Genomic DNA, 7,686 nt, shown 5'->3' on the forward strand with positions numbered 1-7,686 from the left:
TGTCACTTCTGATCGTCACTGGATTAAATTGAAAAAAAATGTTTTAATTACGTATCTAATTTATTTTGTACAGAATGAATATATCAGTATAACTTCTTACACTTGTCATTTATGCAGTAATAGATAAACAAAAATATTCTACATTGGTCAGATATCTTAATTTTTTTCTTGTAAACAAATTTTGTATCCAGGAAACCTTAAAAAACTGTAAGTGATGAAGACACGAAACTTACTTGGATGATAGATATTTGATTGAAAATATGTCAATAATGATTTATTTAGTCGACTGTCTCTGCCGGTCCTCCGCAGAAGGGTTCAAAGAAATCAAGATGTTTATAAGTTTAACTGTTTTTCTTTGACAGTTTTAGTTAGCTTGATAGATAAGAGCTGTAGGTCATAAATAAAAAAGAAACATACACTTATATTTTCAATAAGCATGTCCCTGTGTCCGTCTCCTGCCCGATTTCAAAAATATTTGTGTCCACGAGATTTTTATTAAGGGTAAAGACTTGAGCAGTCAAACTTTTTGGAAAAATAGAACTAGAGTCGTTCATGTTTTTACATTGTTTTGTTATATCAAGCGTAGCTTCTGGTCATCCCATTAAATTCTCCGAAAGTTGATTTTTAAAATATAAGTTATTATGCATGAAAGTAAAAAAAAAATATGAATAAAATACAATTGTTCATCTACACATGTTTAAATAAACAAAAAAATCTACTTTTGGTAAGATATTTCAAATACAGTACAGCTCACGAGTATCCCGACAAAAACACCGACCACCGTGTTTGAAAGTCCACGCTGAGCGTGGAAGTGTCGGTACCTTTGATCTATTGTTCTCTGTTACGGCCACAGAATGAGAAAAAACACGGTGTGACACGGTGCACCGCGATGCAACACGGACAATAACACGGTGTAACACGCGGTATTTACCTGTGAAAAAAGGAGGATTTAGGAATAAAACTTATAGAGAATAAAATATTTATTGATGTACGCAAGAGAATCAAAGAAAAAGACAAAGAAATAGATATAAATAAAATTTTTATGCACGCAATTTTCAGACGTATGCGATTGACACGGTTGATTTTTGTTAATATTAAAAATCAATATCGCCCACATAAGGGTTTGATCAATTAAAACACTAACACTTTCTTTTCCTTTTTTAAATTCAAATAAACGGTTCCATAAGTTTTTGTTTCAGTCCGTTTTTAAACGTAGTAGTAATCCTAGTTACTGTAGTTTGGCAGTTTCAATAGTGCATAGAACCATAACTGTGATCTTTTCTCACTTATACTCTATTTAACGATAACAAATCTAACGGGTTGTTGAAAAAAAATGTACTTTCTCTAAATAATATAATTATACAGCTTTATATCTAATATATTTTCAAATTTTCTTTCTTTTATAAATATGTGTGATGTACTTGTCCATGTAGTACTTCACGGTACATATTCATAGCGCTAATAATCCGTGGATCGGTACTTGATAATTTTTTATTTCGTCTTTATAGCAACTTGAGTTTAGAAATTATTTGTGTTCCAAGAAACTACTCAGTATTGCAATAATTACTGTTTGATTGTTTAATGATCGTCATATGAGAGAGAGAGAGAGAGAGAGAGAGAGAGAGAGAGAGAGAGAGAGAGAGAGAGAGAGAGAGAGAAAACCAGTATGAGTTTGATTTAAGTACATTTTACTTGTAATTCAGTGTAATAAGTTAGATTTATAGTTTCCATTATATTGAACCCTTTTCCCTAAAATTGCGATAGAATATATGCAGTCAGGGTCCACGTGCTATCCCTGTCAATCAAATCAGCCCGCGAGATAGACCACGTGCTCCTTCCATGATATGGAAAAAATGTCGTTCTATTGTTTTTTTAAGTCCGCAAAATAGAAAATGTTTAACAATGAAGTATTCAGTGTTTGAAATTTTTAGTTTCTTCATTCTTATACTGCATGCATGAGGGTTGGAATATTACGTTGTAAAATATCTCAATATCTCTCTCTCTCTCTCTCTCTCTCTCTCTCTCTCTCTCTCTCTCTCTCTCTCTCTCTCTGTGAAAGTGTGTACTTTTGTGCAATCATTTTAGAATTATAAGTCTAAGAGTTATATTTGTATGAATTTAATTCATTTATTTTAGATCCATGGTTTTAATAACGATTTCAACACAACGACTAAACGTTTGTAAAGTTCACAATGTAATAAGATTTTCGTTACAATTTCGACGCTATTTCACATCAATAAAGTTGTGTTTATTCTAAATGCTTGCAAAAAGTTACCGGTATTATCTCATTCATCTTTTTAATCAATCAGGGTTTTTTTTGTATATACATGTATGTGTACCCGGTACTGTAAATAATTTCTTATCGCAAGTTAATACTTTGTGAAATTCCCGCATTAATTTTATAGAGTTGCTGAATTGTTCCCCGGATCCACGCGCCGATACTCTTACGTGTAGTTGTTTGTGTACATATCTACAGACAATTTTTTTGTTTGTTAGAGATTAGGAAAAATCATTGAACTAACAAAGTAGAAATAAGATATATTCAGACCATACACACGACGGGTTGTGATGAGTTACCAAACAGGTGTTCGCGGAAAGGTGTGAATAACGGCATCTCGAGTACACCTGTTCAGACGTCCAAATATACACACAGTTAGTTGTAAATTCCAATGACACCTAACAAGACAGACAATAACACCTGTTGTGTATAGAACCCAAGATGAAAGACAATGTTGTGTATCTGATCAGCTTCCGTACATCGCACGAGTGATTTTTTCATGTGAAATCACGAGGCCATTACGAGCTATACGGAAATAAAGTTGAAAATTATTTTATGAAATGCGGGTATATTTTTGATACATGTACAATGCTTAAATATAATTTAACAAGAGTTTGTACAAGTATTTATCTATAATCTATAATATAAAAGTGATTTTTTGTTTATTTATTGCTACATAAATAGCTGAAGTCCAAATTATTCGAGTCACCGGTAATATGGGGTTGTTATTTACTACAGCACATCAACAGCACATGTTTTTAGAAAAACATGATCTGAAATGTTTTCATTTCTCATTTTTAATTGGTTTAAAGTAAGGCTGTAAATTAATTAATAAATCAGAAAGTGTTTACAGATAACAGAAATAAGACATTTAAGCTCCCGACATTTTAATAGGATCGTCAGTTACAACATCACGTGTGTTTAGAAAAAAAACAAGATGAATTAAATTGATTTGAATTTTGATTATATATTAATTGAATATTAAATATTTTTGGTGAATTTATTTCAATTTATTTAAGAACAAATGAATTAAAAGGTACCCATTTACGTCGAGTTTTCAGATCACAAAAAATTAACTTCACGTTGACAGTCCCGACAATTTTCTGGGTCCGTGCAACTAAGGTCGACATTCTTTTTTTTTTTAAATATAAAAAGGATATATATGTTTCAACCCTTGTTTAGCAATAATTTCTTTATTTCTAAACATACGCTATTTCTATCAACGTCTCAGGTAACGATATCCACGGAGTAACACAGTGGCCACGGAGTTACACAGGCGGCCACGGTGCAACACAGTGCTTTTTCTTGAATTTTCCAATACACATACACGGTGTCACACCGTGTACACGGTGCGACACAGACCGTTTTCCACCGTGTTTTTTACACGGTGGGTGTCGGGATACTCGTGAGCTGTACTGTATCTCAGGTAGCTGTCATTTAAAAAAAAATGCTGTGTCCACGCGATCTTACAAACTGTAATAGGTCAAGACACAAAACATAAACTGGCAATGGACATTGTATTGAAGATGTGATTAACGCATTTTCTTTTGTCGTCAATCACTTACGTTTTTCTTTGAAAATTTGATTTACTCTAATCAACAGTTCTGCATTGAGAGTAAATATTCTAAAAATATTTACTTTATATTTGTTTGATCACTTCCATATGTCCATTTCCGGTCACGATACATAAAAATACTTTTCTCAATGAGATCTTAAGACTGACAAAAAGTTGAACATCCAAACTTTGAGAAAAGACAAAACAATGTATGGAGATATGTTAGCCATGTTCTATTTGATCCGGCGTAGCTTCCGATCGTCACAGGAATTTCTCAAAGTTGACATTTTGTGTTTTTTTGTTTGATATTATAACAATAACTGAAAAATCCTTTACATTATATACTATGTCCTTTTTCTTTTTACACGAGGCATGCAGTATTATGTTTTACTGTTCAATACATTAGGAATGAAATACCTGTTTGTTAATAAAGCAACAAGAGTCACCTTTTGTATTTTTATTGCATTACTTTGAAGTGTAATTAATGCAGAAGTCCGTTTAAACTTGATACGTCAATTAGAAATCAACATACCCAACAGACGGGTTTCAATAGCCAATGCCGATAGGAACGATCTGAAGTAATTTATCGACAGCATACCTTCAATAATTCATGGCAGCTTTAAGAACGATCTCAGGTGATTTACAACTCATAATAAATATTCATTTTTTGATCTAGGGTAAAAACATTGTCAAGAGAGCAGCAGTGGATTTTGTCATCGTTACATGTTTAAGCATGTAGGTGCAGCTCTGATATACTCAGTACCTGATTGTGTGGCTCACTAATAAAGTAGCAAGGGATTGTTTAGTCAGTATTTTTGTAATTCTTAGAATTATTGTACTTTAACTTATGAGTGTGAATTTATGCTGTTACTAAAATTCATGAAATGGTTTTTAATGATTATCATTAGTTAGAGGAATGTCTCTTCCTAAAGCTGGTATAAAATATATAGGCCCTTAATGTAAAGTATAGGGGAATAAGAAATAAAATGCTAAACTTGCGGCTATGACTGCTGTGTTGACTTCACACAGTGTCGGGAGGTAAAATAGCACAAAAAGTAGGTTGACGGGACATAGTAAACTATACATTTTTAAGTTTTTGACATGTAATGGTGCAAAATGCACACGGTTCGGAACGTCAATCGTTTACAGGGAATTAGTTGGGAGAGGTCTAAAAAGCTGAAAAATCATAAACAGATGGGAAACATAAAAGGATCGAAATCTCTGAAAAACCAGTATGTAAAAAATTCTAAAAAATCTTAGTTGTAATGTTTCTCACACACTGGTGATTAACATTATAAGGAATGATTTAAAGGCATTTGGGCTGAATTGGATGTAAGGGAATTCTAGTAAAAGACTTTCGAAGACACACATACCCTGGTTACAATGAATTATATATAAAAATGTTCCGTGCTACCCAAGGACATTGTTCTTCTTGGGTGGTCCAATACTTTTTCAAACTTATTTGTAGATAACATTTGAGCCGCAACAAATATAAAATCGCAACAAATAAAAACATTCCAAAGTTTTCTAGAATCCTCTGTGCCGTCACAGTTTTATAAAGAAAACATTCCATATAAATGAAAAACATTGTATGCAACCATAAGCTTTCATGCAATAAAGTTTAAAATGTGAATTTGAAACGTGTTTACAAGTTGTTAGTTATTCTTCGTCAGGTGCATGGCACGACAAGTCTTTGCACGGTGCATTGACGTAAGGTCGAATCACATTAGAGCAATAACGTTTTCTGTCTGCTGAAAGTCCATTTGGAGCAATACCTTTGGTAATCCGTGGAGAACTCTACCCATGTTTACCCTATCTTTAATAAAGGCTGATCCGGACGTCGGGGGAATCGGGCGTACGTTTGGCAAACAATACCTCGGGCCCATCGCCTGTAAATCAGAATTTTACAATATCCTTTAAAAGCTTGAAGTTAGTGTTAACCTTTACTATGTCGCAGGGCCTATTTTGGACTATCTGAATATCAACGTTATTTGCCACGGATATCCCCTCCCCTCTTCCACAAGAGCGAGACAAATCGCTTACTTTTTCGTACTCAGCAATATAATTCCCGTCCTGCGGCCTGTTTCATCAAACTACTAATATCCTAAGACTTAGATCTATCTTAAAAAGGTTCGTTCCACTGTTTTGGGGTAGCCATTTTGGGTCACCTCTATTCTAGAAATTTTGCATCATGTATTGATTCTACTCATAAATTCAAATTCTGTAATGCCAATTAAAACATCTTGAATAGAATAGTTAAGGAAAAATTGCATACTCACATAGTTTAGTATGGGACTATATTTTGTGGCGGAAGGTTTTTGAGAAAAATATGAACATTTTTCATAACTCAGTTGTTTTAGAGTACTGTCACTTTAGCGTCCTTATTTTCAGTTCAAACAAAATTTTCCGAGAGTATGTGCATTAGAATATCTTCATTTTGTTACGAAAAACATATTTTTACAATTTTTCTATATTTCTATCGATATCTATTTTCAAATTGTAAAACTTATATTCATCAAAGTCATGAAAAAATGAATCCAAATATTTGCCTAAAATCAGCTTTTGTCATGCCATATTTCAAATTTTACATGATAGACCTGTACTTTTTGTTTTATTTTCTGAAATTTTAAAGATTTTTCTGACAAGTTTATCATAATTTGGGAAAAATTGAGACTTTTAAATAATTTGATTACATATTGAATTGGTAATGAATGAAAATAGCGTGATATCAGTGCAAAAAGGTCAAATTATGTATCAGGTGAAGGAATTGTAACTTTTAACTTGATGATAATTTTAATTTTATTTATTCTAAATAGTATAAATTTGTATATGATGCAATGGTTCATTCCAATAATAAAATCTAGAACGAAAAGCGCTTTATTTGCAATCAGCACTTTTAGTGCAGAAAAGTCCCATAAAATACACTGCAGCGCGAAATGAAGCATATAGACCCCACAAGTTTGTTTTGAATTTTAGTTAAGCTATTTGTGTAGATTTTTAGAAAATACTTTAGAAAAAAAAATAAGACTTTTAATCGCAGGATACAACGGCTTTAAGACATTAAGTCCTACGATCTCATCATAGCCGTTTCCCAAAATTGTCATATCTTTTGATATTCTTAAGATCTGCCATAATCTTATGCAAACGATACATATGTATCAAGTACAACATGGTGCACCACCGAAGTCCGAGTATAATTTAAGTGTGCGCTTCTTTGGATTTTCATGTTACCGCTGGTGCCAATAATAAAAAAAAATTAGATATAAAAAATCCTTACCATAATATTTGTTTTTTATATAAAAAAAAATACCCGTAGCATCCATGCGTTATTTTTATTCACTTTAAGACATACAAAGACGCGAACACAACAATGGAATCGGACCAATCAGGTTTAAAAAGCTCTTTATCTCACTTTATTTTCAAAATTATGTATGCGGTCATTTAGGCGTATTTTGAGTAACCCTTTTTCAATTTGAAAGTAAACTATGTGTAACAATGTATGTTTAATATAGCAGGTTTTTTGTCCATTAGCATAATTGTAACCGAGATGGTTATGTGTTGAGTTTCTGTATAAATATAAAATAATCTAAAGTTTTTAACACAGCAAGTCACATGACAGGAATTCTTAAACTTTTATCTCTGTTCTTTACCGAATTCGTGTAAAAAAAAAATTACTTAAACATGTTATAAAACTGCCATTTCGATATATGTTGTTTCAAAGATCAATAGACAACTTTTTTGTAAATATGATTTCAAAATGTAGAAGTCAATGCAATACATGTATATCTTTTACTTTTCTAGACAAATATTTTATTTTTCTTCAGGAAAACGTTTGAAAAATAAGCTACCAGGA

This window comes from Crassostrea angulata, chromosome 2 (assembly GCF_025612915.1).
Source record: "Crassostrea angulata isolate pt1a10 chromosome 2, ASM2561291v2, whole genome shotgun sequence".
In the NCBI taxonomy this organism is placed as follows: domain Eukaryota; kingdom Metazoa; phylum Mollusca; class Bivalvia; order Ostreida; family Ostreidae; genus Magallana; species Magallana angulata.